This window comes from Rhinolophus sinicus, linkage group LG03 (assembly GCF_036562045.2).
Source record: "Rhinolophus sinicus isolate RSC01 linkage group LG03, ASM3656204v1, whole genome shotgun sequence".
NCBI lineage: Eukaryota > Metazoa > Chordata > Mammalia > Chiroptera > Rhinolophidae > Rhinolophus > Rhinolophus sinicus.
In genome coordinates, this window is record NC_133753.1 from 146,311,257 (window position 1) to 146,326,055 (window position 14,799).

Here is a 14,799-nt window from a genome sequence, read left to right on the forward strand (position 1 = left end):
CACGCCAGGCTTTTGGCAAAGGTTCAGATTTTTTTCCCCCTTGAATAGTCATAATTCATAGAGAGAGCCAGACACACAGATTTTTTTTTTTTTCCAACTGACTTTATGTTCCTTTGGCTATCTTATCCCTAATTACTCCTTGCAAACCCACCCCTTCATGCTGGTAAACTAGAGGGAACCAGTTTCATGAACCAATAAATACAGGATTTAAAAATTCACTTTTTGAGACACACAATGTTTGTTTCCAATTTTGATCCAAGTAGAGAGGAAAGTTGCGTAAGTCAGTTATTAGGAGCTGCAGGTGTGCTAGGAGGGAGACGGCTTCTGACTCAGGAACTATAGATAATCCCTCTTATAAAACTTCCCTGGTTGTAAAATATTTTTTTCATCCCTTTGGGAAATGCTGTAAGCAGGAAATCACATATGTGCATTAAAAGTGAGGTGATAAGCCAATTTTACCAGACTGTACTTTCAGGAAATGACTGTGAATTTTGAAATTTTGTTGACTCTTCAAAATTTTCTGATTTACTTGAACTCAATTTTAACCAATTCATGCTATGTATGATTAACTCATGTTGTGCTCATGTCTTTTTACATGCTTGTGCATGAGCTTCTACAAAAATAATGTCATTTGAATTGGCAGGAAGTCTTTATTTCCTGTCCTGAAGTATGTGGTGAGTGAGGAGAACATCCGAGCAGGGGCCTCATCCTTTGTTTTTTCTCTTTTTTCTTTTATCTACTGAGCTGTGAGTTATGAGTTCTCACTGAAGCAGGGTACCCATGTATGAGGAGAGTTAAGTGAGACAAATTCATGAGCACTTTTAAGAAGATTGTTTTTCTCCTACACAGCTGAACTAGGGTGGGTCAGGGTTTGAGAAGCAAATATGTTATGTACCAGGCCCTATGCCGGGTGTCAAGGAGCTTAATGTCTCACAGGCAGAGTAAGAGATACACATCTCCCAGATATATGGCCACACACAGCAGGGTATATTCAAGGGCCCCAATGAATGGAGCAGATAGAACACTCTATGTGTGTTGTGGAAGGAACTGGTAGCCAAGGCTGGAGTGAGGGGTCAGTGAGGGACGATATGGGAAGGAAAGGGTTGGCTTCTAAGGTGGTCACAGCTTGGATTGTCAAAGTTTATTCCATGCAGATTAAAAACCATGAGGCACGGAGAAGTGATTCCGTGTTTTGGGTTTTGTGAAGGAACGAGAGAGAGAGAGAGAGAAAGAGACAGAGAGAGAGAGAGAGAGAGATCCATTATGGGGCCAGGATGCCAGACAGAAGAGTTTGTACTTTACTACCTGTTCAGGAGAACACCTACGGAAGAGTCAGAAGCAGATTGTCAACATAGATATGTACCTTGTTTGATACAGTCTAGACTAGATCTTTCTAGCCTCAATATCCTTAGGTCTTTGCAGACTTCTCTTTGGGACCCTGTGCTGTGTCTCCCGGGTCCCGTTTCAGGATTGAAGGACATCTTCCCCCAACTGCTGGGAATGCTGCCAGATGATAGAAGTCAGTTTTCAGCCCTCTCTGCTTCAGCTGAAGATATCTGCCCCTCCTAGGGGCAGCCCAAATCTAAAAACTGATCAATGGGGTGAGAGTGAATATAAAGGCCTTGTCCCCTTGCTCCGATTTGGAAAGTCTCTGAGGGGTTATCCTGGTATCAGTGTCCCCCAGGGCCTCTGCCCAGGTCTTGCTGTAAGTCTCTGTAGCCTGGTTTTTCTGTCTACCCTGTTTTGCTTCCTTCTCTCTCCTTCTACAGTCACTCACTCCAAGAGTACTCCCTGATAAACCTCCTGCATACTAATCTTCATCCTAGAATCTGTTTCCCAGAAAATCCAACCTGCAATGATGTGCTCTTCCCCTACTTCTTCTACAAGTCACTGACAAAGCTTCTGGGTAGGTTTCTTGGGGATTTTTCAGCCACCGCGTTGCCCAGTCTTGTATCAAGTTGACCGAGTTATGTTTCTCTCCAGCAGAATTAACAGGTATTTATTAATCACTTTAGTGTTTGAGGCACCATACTGGACAACATAGAGCAATTTGGTGCAGACCCTGCGACACAGAAATAACATCGCAAATAGCTGATAATGGCTGAAATGAGCTGTACACACAGCAAGACTAGAGGAAGGCAAGGTCAATGTGGGTATTAAAGAAAACATTCATCATGGCAGTTTAAAATGGTAAGGCAGACTTTATTCGGGACTATTGCCATAGGTATAGGACTACTGCAATGGGGTTTTACAGTAGGGGAGACAGAAGCCAGGCTTAATTCCAAATATAACAAGGAAAAGTGGAGATTTATAGCCAATGAGCAGAGTGAAGGCGTTTGTAGGTAGCAATTACTAAGAGTGAAGGGTAATTTATTTGCTAAACTGACCTAATAGGATTCTTGCTGAAGGCAGGTCAGGCTGATCAGGTATTACCTAAGAGATGATGGGGGAAGAGAAATTTGGGTAGATATGACAGGTGATCAGATATTATGATGAGGGATTTTGGCTAAATTGACTCAGCAAGATTCTTGCTAACAGTGGACTGTACAAAGTTGGAGAGAGAAGCCCAAGACCCAGGAGAGAATCTTTGTCATGTGTGGGATGATCAGAAAAGGGGTCATGGAAGGTCTTGTAGGAGGAAAAGATTCAGGAGAAGCCAGAGGAGGGACATATAAGGAATTCGAGGTAAGGGATATATTGTGAGCAGAACTGAGAAACGTATGAAAAAGACATATTTGAAATCAATAAATCTGTCAGGACTAGAGGGACTATCTCAGAAAAAAATAGAGGTAAAGGTGGAAAAGGTGGAGCTGTATTGTGTAGGGACCTGGGAGGTTTTGAGCTGTTAGTATCCTATAAAGTAACTTTTTGCCCCAAAGCCCCTCAGCAGGGTGCAATATCCTCAGCTAATGACTAGCTTACAATGGGTAGGTGTTAGTTTTGTTTTAACATACTCAGGAACTGGAAAAGTACCGGGGCAACAGAAGACTCCAGCTAATGTTGAGGGCTTAGAATAAAACAAGGTGAGCATATCCAGAGACCCACCCATTAAGAAGAAAACTATTTAAAAGGGTTCCTTCCAGCTTTATCTTCTCCAGATTCTGAGGAAGGAGAAAACTGCAGCACAGAGTTTTGTAATTTGCATAACTATGAACCTTCGGTTATTAATGAGTAAAGCTGTGATTCAACCCAGGCTGCCTGACTCCACAGCAAACTCACTCAACTGTTAACACACTGTTACCGTTTGCTGGAGTCCTTATAATAATTGTAGTGAGAGAGGTGGGAATTCAAAAATAGGGTTTTTCTTTCCCAAACTCCTAGTCAACAAGTTATTCTTTTCCTCTATTCTTAATATATTTATTCTGAATTTTCAGTTTGTCAGTACTCACGGATAATTTCTTATCCATAGTGCTAGTTTGGCATAATGCCTTATAGCTCTGAGTGTATCTTAAGATCCTGACTGCCTCACAGCCCATCTCTCTCTACAGTTTATTTATTTCAACTTTCACAGCATATCTAGCTCATCTTTTAGGACCAATGTCATAAGTCACTGTCAGGAATCAGAGATTCTTGGGTCATGTATCCACCCCTGATCCAATCAGCTTCAGTTGCTAGGTAGGTTTTTAAGGAGATATAAAACAGGGCTAACCAAGCATAAAAGGCCTCAGGTGTGGGAATTTTCCTTATGAGGTAGGAAGAGCAGGCAATGTAGTCAGGCTGAATACAAGGGAACAAAGTCCAAAGGGATGCTATTCAATACTAGGTGGTGATTCATTTTTCCCTCAAATTCCTTCAGAAGGGTTGGGAGTGGAGGAGCACAGTCTCACTGCTCAGGCTTCTTACTACCTCCCTGATCCCCCCAGTGCCAACCCTTTGAAAGGGGGCACTGTGTACTACCTAGCTTTGTGCTTTGACAATCAAATACTTGTCTAAATCCAAAGGCAGAAAGATTAAATAAGTTAAAAAAAATTAACCTTCTTTCTTTTGCAGATTTTTTTATCTTGTCAGAGGTGAATGAATAATAATTTGAACAGGATGAGGCAAATCCTGCACTTGGGATGAAAATCCATTTAATGAACCCAATCAGATGCAGTCATACTTTCTCCTAAAAGAGCTGTTGCTCACTCTTTACAAATTTATGATCCCACAAAATTCACATTCTTGAATAAATATCTTATTTGTTACCACCACTGAATCATTTACAAATTGCTTTTTACTTAACCTAGTAAATAAACCTTGATGTCAATCATGATTCATAAACCATGACTAAAAACATTTGAAGCAGCACGATTTAATATAAAGTAAGAAAAGAGACTATTGATGCTAACAGAAATCGCTTATAAAATACAACTGCTTTTGTTGTTGGGTTAAATAGTTAGAGGGTTAACCGTGTATTCATACAAAGAGGTTAATTGAAAAGTAAGTTTTATCAAAATTGCCATATTGTCTGCAGTTTTGGTGATTTAAACCAGTTGTTCCCAACTGGTGACAATTTTGCCCTCCAGGAGACACTTGGCAATGTCTGGACACATTTTTGGTTGCCACAATAGAGACTGGGGGTGAAGAGGCATTACTGGTATCTAGGAGGTAGAGGTTAGGGATGTTGCTAAATAAATATCCTGCAATGCACAGGACAGGGCCTACAACAATTATCTACTGTGTTTCCCCGAAAATAAGACCTAGCCGGACCATCAGTACTAAAGCGTCTTTTGGAGCAAAAATTAATATAAGACCCGGTCTTATTTTACTATAAGACCTGGTATAATATGATATGATATGATATGATATATGATATGATATAATATAATACTGGGTCTTATGTTAGTTTTTGCTCCAAAAGAAGCATTAGAGCTGTTTGTCCAGCTAGGTTTTATTTTCAGGGAAACATGGTAGCCCCAAATGTCAACAGAGAAACTCTGAGTAAACCGCAATAAACTGTCACCAAGAAACACAAGTCCTTTGGGTGGTATCAGGCCAAAGGGGTTGGGTGTTTTTATGGTAGGTAACTACCCCTCTTCATCAAGCTTATGCACAAACATTTTCATTCTTGAGAGGACTTCCTCTAATGAGTCAGAAAATTATCTTTAAAAATATTGAATATTGTCTGCATTTGGTGTTTTCTTTAGGTATATACAGAGGGTGCCAAAAACAAAAAAGTATACACATTTTAAGAAAGGAAAAAACTGTATTAAAATTGTAATACTTGTTGGAAGTAAAATCTATCACTCCCCAAAACATCTTTTGAGCGAATGTCATACTACACATTGCTACTGTAATTCAGTTCGAAAAGTAATACATAGATAACATCTCTTAAAACGTGTATACAGTTTTTTTTGGCACCTCCGGTATATATCTAACGGTATGGTGTAGTCCATCAGACTCCATTCTCCCCTTCTCACATAGGGATAGAGTTAGTTATTCCTGGGCCCCTGGCTCCAAACTGGTTGCACGTTTCCTTAGCTCCTATGTATGTGACTCTCTAATGACCTAAAGATATTGGGCATATGTCCTCTCTTCCTTTGCTTGCAAGCCAGGGTATGGACACGGTAGTGCCTGAATATGATCTAGTAGAGCAACTATTTATGCCCTATTGACAAGTATGAGAATGTCTATTTCCCTATAACAATGTTTCCCAACATAGTTTATTAGGAATATTTTTAATTTTTGCCTATGTAATAGTAAAAAGTGGTGTCCTCATATAGTTTTCATCTCCATTTCTTTTTTCATGAGAGGGGTTAAGCATATTTTTATATTTTATTAATTATTTATCAACTTATATTACATGCTTATTTTTATTTTGGGATCCATTTAGAATTAGCATTTGAACTATCAAGGAGAACCTTCTCACTGTGTATGACAAGGGTACGTTGACAGATTTAGGACAGTGGACTTTTAGTATGATTAAAGCCTCAAGCTAGTTTGGTTGTATGCATAAATCCCAGAAACTTCTAGTTCACTAAATGCTAATTTGACCCAGAGGATTGCATGGCCTTAAGGTCACTTTGTAAAGGATAATTGACTAAATCAAAGAGGAAACTACCTGATCAGAAACAAAGTGGTTTTAGGTATCTAAAGGGGGCTGACTGTGGACAGAGTACTGAGAATACTTCTGCTTTTCCTAGAATTTTATTTCTTTCTAAACCATTTTCTGTCTTCAAAATTTCCAGAAACTGCATCTCTTACTTTATCTTACCTATTAGGTAGGTACAGACAAAGAATAATTTCAACAAAAGGTAATGTAGCTCATGCTAACTGCTAAGAGTCAGATTCTATAACATACTTTGTGAGTAAAAAGAATTTTCAAATTATATGTGATAACTAGAGTTCAGATAAAAATGAAAGATAAATGTTCCCAATTTCCCAATAAATTTTGGAAAAGTTATATTTGCAGTATTTCTCCATTAAAAAGTACCAGTGATGGTCCTCAAACTTTCCCTTTCCATTTACTACCAACGCACCAGAAAGCTACGTGTATAATTTGAAAAGTTTCCTAGTTATGTTGCTCATCCTCTTCTCTCTCTACTGGCTCCCCTCACCAATCCCAGCCTCAAATTGCTGAACTAAATTCTTATTCTTAATCAGGAAGACAGTAAACTGTTTACTCCTGATTCTCTCTCCTCTACCTGCCTGTAAAATATTAATAAATATAAATGGGAAAGACAAATGCCAGAGAAATTAAACATTAGGACTATTTATACGCTCTGCAGATACCAGGAAAATGTTTATCTGGTAAAAACACAAATAAAACCCTGAAGTAGGAAACAGGGCACACAAGAAAAGACCTAGGATATTTGTAACCCTACCTCCAAGTTTGTAACCCTACCTCAAAGACAACAGATCTGTGCTCAGACCTCTACTCAAATATTACATTTTCAGGGAGACCTTGTTTGACTACCCTTTTAAAAATAGCATCACCCACCCCCACCACCGTTCTCACTTCCCTTTATCTTGTTTCAGTTTTCTTCATAGCACTTATCACCAACTAATATAATTTATTAGATTTTTTTTTTCGTTTTCTTGATTAGAATGTAAGCTGTATGAGAAAAGAGATTTTATTTTGTTCACTTCTATGTCACCCATGCTTGCAATGGAATTTGGTATATACTGTTCCAAAATAAACATTTGTTGAATGAAAGAATGAAAGAATGAATGAACGTATGAATGGCAGATTGGAATTCCTGATTGCTCTTTGTTCCCAGTCTCAGCCCTTTCCAACACATTGTGCAGAGTGCCAGAGTGAGTATTATAAAACAGTGCTACTCAAAGTGCGGTTCCTGGACCAGCACTATCAGCATCACCTAGGAGCTTACCAGAAATGCAGTTTCCCAAGCCCCACTCCAGGCCTACTATTCATACTCTTCATAAGTAGGAAATAAGGAACTGTATTTTAAAAAGCTCTCTAGATGATTTTTATGCACTCCCAAGTTTGACAAGCATGTCTTAAAAAGAAATATATGACCATGTTATTGACTTGCTTTAACTCTCCTCTTTTCCCTGGGAAAAAGTTTAGACTCTCTCACTTGGCCCCTCAGCTCTGTGAGCCCCAACCCATGTCTGTCCACCCAGCTTGGCCTTGTCATAACCCCCTTTACAGCTGAGTTCCAGTTCGCTCAGATTTTTTAAGTACTTTCAGTGAATTGTGTTCTCTCCTGTTTTACCTTTCACACGTTCTCTCTGCCTATGACCTGTTTCCTCTTCTTGGTCACTACCTCTATCTGCTTACTCTGTCTGGTTCATCATTTAAGTTGTTACATGTCCCTGTAGTGTATCTAGAAGCATCCCACACTTTCCTTTATCATAGTGTGTGTGTGTGTGTGTGTGTTTAATTGACTGTCTAAACACTAGACAGAATGCTCTGTGAGATCAGGTATTTGCTTATCATTTTATCCACGCTACCTGGCCCTTAGTGAGCATTCATTAATATTTCATGAATAAATAAATGAATACAGAACTGGAAATACATTTTTCTTTTTGCTACGAATGATGGTTAGAGATCAGTTGAATGTTATTTAGTTCCACAGCTCTGAGAGATCATTTATTATTTGTACTTTTTGGATTTATTTGCATAAACAACCATTTTGGAAGTTCACTTCAATCCCATGTACCTGATTTACATGTTGTATTTAAGTACTGCCTTTAAGTACTGGAAAATTTAGTACTGCCATTAATAAGGGAAGGCAATGTAAAATAAGTAAAACGAAATCAGTTCCTAAAGAAATGTGGAAGATTTAGCGTAGCACAAGCACCAGGTTTTGAAGGAAAGTGTTACAAGGTCATTTAGAAGGCTGAAAAATAGGCTGGTTAGCACCAAAGCCTAATTGTAGAGACTAACAGGAATGCACAATTTGGCAGAGTTATTCTTTTACTCTTATGTATGGAAAGAGAGGAAGTAATGATGCCTTGAAGTGGCCACACTGCTGGTTCATCATATAACCCAAGGCCCTACATTAAATTAGAACAGAAGAAATCGCAAATGAATGTTCATATGTGTTATCGCTTAACCTCCTTTTTTATGTTTCCGCTCTAATAACAAGAGCTGTGGTACTGCCTTTCTTTTATATTTTAATTTCCCCAGCACACACTGCAGCCGAGGCTGCTGTGTACTACATATTGGAATGTTTAGTTAATCAGTTAGCTCTTCAGTGCAAGTGCTTTCCATACCTTATGCATTCATCTTCAAATGCTTAGGATCACCAGGGATTCTATGGTTATTTGAGCTGCCAGGAAGGAACAAAGTAAACTTGGATCATAAGAGACATTTTTACTCACCATCTTTTTTTGGTTTTATGTTTTTAGTTTACCATTCTTCGTTTGGGCAATATTAACTGAACTGGGATAATAAAGAGGCAGCTACATATTTGGAAAAGAGCCTGAATTTTGCAGCCACCCAAAATTCAGGCTCCAGCTCTGCTGAGTACTGAGACTTCAGGCTTGTTATTAATGTCTCTGAATCTCCATTTCTTTCTCATTAGTAAAGTAGGGCTAAGAATAGCATTTGTCATTAAGTGAAAATAGATACTGTGTGTAAAATGCACAATTCGTTATAGACTATTTAAAAAAAATTAATTCCTGTTCCTGCACCCACTTTGCCCTTTAAGTAAGGAAAGAATTACTCATTATTTATTAAACTGACTAATGTAGCATTAGACTTAAGATCTGAATTATCAAGTTTAGGTGTTTCTATGTTTATTAAACATCATGACTAATTAACAATTCTTTTTCTACATATCTACAACTTAAAAATCAATCCCACGTGTTGTAGAAATCTTTCTAAATGCAAGTGCCAAATGTGGGAAGCAGCACATAGGAACACAAATTGTGTGCCTTTGAAGAATCAGATTTTGGAAAAGCTTTTGTAGAAGAGAGATGATAAACAAACACCTGAGAAATAGAAAAATGGAGGTATCGTATTGTGCTTGCACTGATTTCTTTTAGAATCTCTGTCCTGTATGGAATTTGTATGCATCACACTATTTCCCAATTATTCAGTGCATCATCTTAGGAAAGCACATACTTCTCTTTGACCTCAATTATTCTTTGTAGGGGACATAACTTAGTTTCTTCCAATCCAGTGTGATAGACAAATATTGTAAGATCTAGTCAGGCATCTCACAAATTCATTATTCCCAGAAGATAAAATTGCATGGATTATTACAAGGAAATTGCAAAAATTATGTGCCATATTGATGGTGGGTCAGAAACATCATTGTATGTATTTGGTGACTATATTTTCTAAACCAAAAATTGGGGCCCACTCTCTAGAAATGGAAAAAAAAATATTTTAAACCTTCATGGCTTTACATAATTTGGTAAACACCTAACCTCTAGGAAAATACATTTAGCATTCGAATGAACAATTGGGAGCTGACCTTATGTCAGATAGAACTGTGTGTGGTACATGCATGTGCCCATTTGCAGATAGTTATGTGGTCTAATGTCTCCAGGAGGGTTTGTCACAGGCTAGGATAGCCAGGACTAAGCAATGTCCAATAAGTGTTCTTCATGCAGTGCGTCACATGACTCTTTTAAGGACTGAATTGGATCCACCCAACAAAATATTCTCTCCAAACAAGAGTTTGACTCAGCTAGTATTCCCACACAGAATTGAGTTTCCTGATGCGTTATTTTAGAAATTCCTTTTCCCATGCATGATGTCTGGAATTGTCAATGGGTTTCATCTATGTGATAAATAATATAGCAGACAAGGCCAGCCTTGCCCAGTTTTCCAAGGTATTAAGATAAATGCTTTATGATGGCATAAAGCATAACAAAGCATGTATCTTCTTGTAAATAAGAAGACAGGATGTGAAAGGCTATTCTTGCTCTGGGCCTGAGGACAACCCTCAACACCCAATCAAGCTAACTCGCATTTCAAGGTCGGGTAATATTTAAAGTAATATGTGCTATACCTAGAAATGCATTTGGAAAGTGAAATTTGACAAACACATAGAGAATATTAAACTATTTTGAAAAATGTAAGACTCTACCCACCTCTTAGATTTCTTAAATTGTTCACCATCTCCCCTCCCCCTCCCCAGAAATGAAGTGAAGAACAAACATCCTTTTGTCTTTCCTATCAAAAGATTCTAAAAAATAACCAGAGTTTTAAAAATCACACCTAATTAGTTTTTCCACATTGATCCAGAAGCTTCAAATCTCAAAAAAACAAAACTGAAAAAAAAAACACACAAAACAAAAAAAAAAACACCCTGGTTTGAATGCAAATTCTCTCTCTCTTCCAATACTTTGAATCTCTCTGGTGACTTTTAGCATACTTCACTGAGCATTTCAACTCTTTGAGGCTTCTCGTTTTCTCCTATAGATTATAAGCTCCTAGAAACCAGGAACTGTATTTTATTCATTTAAAAAGTAATTTCTTACTGAGACTAGCTTGATGTGATCTTATAGCAGGAAAGTAAAAAACAGTAAATATTATTAAATGAGTATATTAAAATGAAGTAAAACCATTTGGGGATATGAAGCAAAGACTTGAATCTACAGAAATCCTATTTTAATTATGTTCCATCAAGGTCCTGGAGTTTGGTCACTGAGTGAACTGAATAACAAAGGATTACTATGTTCGTTCATTGTAAGTTATGGGAAAGATCATAAATTATCTTGATTACTCATTTCCTCTAGTCACTGTAGTACTTCCAATATGGGGAGAGCTTTTCTGTTGCTTTTCTTTAAAGTTGTGAGATGTAAATGGGGGAAAAGAACCTGAAGTTAAGGTTGTTTAATAATCATTATTTAATACGTATATAAAGCGTAAACTCACTTATAACCATTTTAATAACCAATTGATCTCAAAGACCAAGTTTAAAGATGACTCAGAATTCTTAGTGACATTTTGTAGAGGAGTGGCTGGTGACCCTAGGAGGTTGTTTATTTCTGAAGTCACACAGGATGTTCCCCATATATCTGCTGAGTGTACAAAGGTATGTAACAAAGGCCCCCTGTTCTTGAGACTGAGATTGAAAAGAAAGTAAAAGGGAAGAGTCTCTTTAATTTCTGAATGATTTCTACTATCACATTCTCTCTAATGCAATTGAAAACCTTAAAAGGTTATGTCATTTCCAGATTCCTCTTTGCCTATACCAAATTCACCCACAATTTTTTTTATTTTTTATTCATATGCACATTCATTAGTGGAGACAAATGGCTTTATTTTGTTCTTTAGCTTCTTATCTATTTGTATATATTTTTAGATAGTTTTTTTTAAAGTACTTAGGAAAGTCTTATACAAAATAAATGCTGAATAAATATTTCTGAACTATTATCTGTAAACCTTTTCTGGAAATATGCCTGTGGATTACTGCTCTGTGGCTGTTAATTGCCTCATTTCTTTGTCTTTGTTCTCATTCCAGGATCCTTTGGCATCTGCTTCACTTCATTGTTCTCTCATTTTTCATTTTTTTCACATAGGCTAGGCTAATTAACTGCAGCATTGTAAGTAGCAAGGATATTAATTCTGTACAATGCATTGAAATATACTTCATATGATATTATATATTTATGGATTTTTTTTTTAATTCTATGAATTTTTCTCCTTATTCTTCCCTTTGAAGATGGGAAAAGATCATTGTAAGGAACCTGAACTATGGCCCAGTTGCCTCACTAGTAAGTATTCCCATGAATTTTACATCTCTCATTTTTGAATTTTGGATGCTGTAGATATGTTTCCATTCAAAAGCCTACTTTTTATTGTTGGTGTGTATTCCCTGTTTTCCCCTTTCTCAGTTCCCACACCTTGCTCGGGGACTCCCCTCAAATGATGGATTTACAGAGAAACCTGTTAACAGGGCAATAAGCACAACCTCCCTTTTAACTACTGCCTGTCAGCGCTCCCACCCAAGTGGTATGAGGTCTCCATGTGGGTCGTTTTCTCTTTTCCTTTCTTTTGTCTTTATCGTCCAGAGCCCTTTTCACGCATGGTGACATCTCACACAGGGACATCATCTGTCTTCAGACGGACCTCCAGGGACCCTGAAATTTGCTTCCTGCCACTAAGATTTAGCAAAAATTAAAGGAAATAGAATTTCTACATATGAGTGTCCTCGAATTCGGAAGCCAAGGAAATATTTTCTGCTATTGCTAGACACAGACTGAAGAGAACCCTACTCTGAACAACCAGATGTTTGTGAAGAATGTGGAGCAACATTGGATAACAATTACCTTTCAGGAGATATGTTCAAGGACTCCTCACTGCCTTCTAGGTCATTGTCTTGTCAGAGGTAGATGTAAAATTTAACAGATTAGGGCTGAATTGTGAGCTTTGGTAAATACGCTTGGTATTGATACTTAGGGGTATTAGTGCTGCTTTAAATTCTGCATTCTTAGCTCTTATCTCTTGTCCATTCTTTTTATGTGACCTGATCTCAGTCTGTCTGAATATCTCTTTTTCTTTCTCTCTCTTTCTTTTCTCAATAGACCTTAAATAATTAAAAACATGGTGTAACATGAAACCCATTATTTTCAATAGTTTTTCTTCACCCTTTTGTGGTAGATATTTAGTGGAGGAAAGAGTAGTTAGGGCCAGCTCAAACAGTACACCTATTACCCTTATTAGTTAGGGCATGATTTATATTTTAGATATTCCTAAAGATAAAAATCAAATAATTCCCAAACTACCAGCTTTAGCTCACTTGATCAGGAGATTGACTAGAGAGATGAACTCGGAGGAGAATTCTGTAGTAAGTCGAAGTTGCTTGATCAGATACATTTGCTAACTGTGTTGAAAGATCAGCCCAGGCTCTCAAATGACAAAGCATAACAATTGGTGAAGAACTTTTATAAAAATGTGATTATCAAAAAGTAAAATAACCTCTGAGAATTATAACCTGTACCTACCCTGGTATTTTAAATAGTTGATAGACATCTTTGTTCATTATTGCATGGACAAATGTTTCTCATAGTTGATTTATGTGAGGGACAGAAGTAATTTGTTTAAATACTCCAAAGAAGTCATAATAGGCTTTCAAACCTATAATGGGTTGTCAAGAGAAATAGGTTACTAATAATCTGCCATTAAACAGTGCAATAATAAAAGGCAGAGTTAAAAAAGACTTTAAACATGGGAATTGCCCAACAATGTATTCTACCTAAAGCTAAATGACCATCAGGCACGGATACTGCACAGTATAGTCTCACACTGGTTGGGAGGCTGTATTAGAAGATGTTTACTCAGTTTGATTAACACTGTCTGATAAAGTTTCCAAATTCCTTGCCATTTTCTGTGGACAAGTTTGGACAATGCAACATTCAAAATTCAATATAATATTGTAGATATGCTCTAGCTAGGGAAGAATACAAAATTACTAATATACAAATGATCTTTTATTAATGTACTCCAAAATTATGTTAGGTTTTAAAATAACCAAACAACATTGCCAATGCTTAGTGAATTTATGATAAATATTTATGATAAATTAAAATCCTCAGATTTGTTTTCTCATGAATTCAAAGAAACCTAGCTCCTCTATCCTGTTATTGTATAATTGAGTTTTAAATTCTGAATGTAAGTTGACATACTTATTGCTGATGAATTCTATATTATGGATTCTGATGTCAAGATAATTCTCCATCTTGAATTACCTTATTGCATTAAGTATTTCTCCCAGCTTTGTGTCATTTCAAAATGTAACAAAGACATCTATATCTCTCAAATTGCTGATAGAGGTTGTATAGAACTGAATCTAGTGACACTCTCATGGAGTCTTTCCAGAGGAAATTTTTTATCACTCTTCTCCATACAGCAAATTCTCTGCAAATAACCTACAATTTTTAAAAGAAAATGTGTTTCCCTTTAATCCCTACAATAACTCTTTATCCATTTTTGAAAAAGAGCTTAAAAATAGTAATAAGCACTTGAAGTGAGGATTTCCTACTGGGTGGTTTTTAGGTTGAAAAATAGAAGAACTCAAATAGGGACCTCCTACCTACTCTGGGTTAATCAATAACCTTTGGTTTTGCAAACACATCTGTGACTGTTAAGAGTGAATTGAAATGCATTAGAAATGGCATTGCCGGGTGACGATAAGGCTGCAAACCAGAGGTTACTGTCTCCTGCTTCCCTGGGCCATAGTCGCGCCTTTTGGTCCCTTTGAAAGCCTTTCACATCTGGCTGGTTCTGAATAAATCCACTGTCAAACCATGGCTGCTGTGGTACCTGGTTTCTTACGAATTAATTACATGTTCAGAACAGAGGACTTAGGGGTGTCTGGGGACTCGTGGCAGAGTTCACACAGCCTCTTTTAAACAAAGGAGGCTCTGTCTTTCCTTATGCTCATGCTCTTAACG

General features: G+C 37.4%; 1 long non-coding RNA gene across 2 annotated transcripts; it reads left to right on the forward strand.

Annotated features, from left to right (window-relative positions):
• Positions 1–10,811: 10,811 nt before the first annotated feature.
• Positions 10,812–14,595, forward strand: LOC141570417 (uncharacterized). Of its 2 annotated transcripts, XR_012494422.1 has the most exons (4): positions 10,812–11,089; positions 11,868–11,949; positions 12,069–12,120; positions 12,418–14,595. It is a non-coding gene; the product is annotated as an uncharacterized LOC141570417 (long non-coding RNA). The 2 variants fall into 2 exon arrangements; XR_012494423.1 differs by lacking the exon at positions 11,868–11,949.
• Positions 14,596–14,799: the final 204 nt, after the last annotated feature.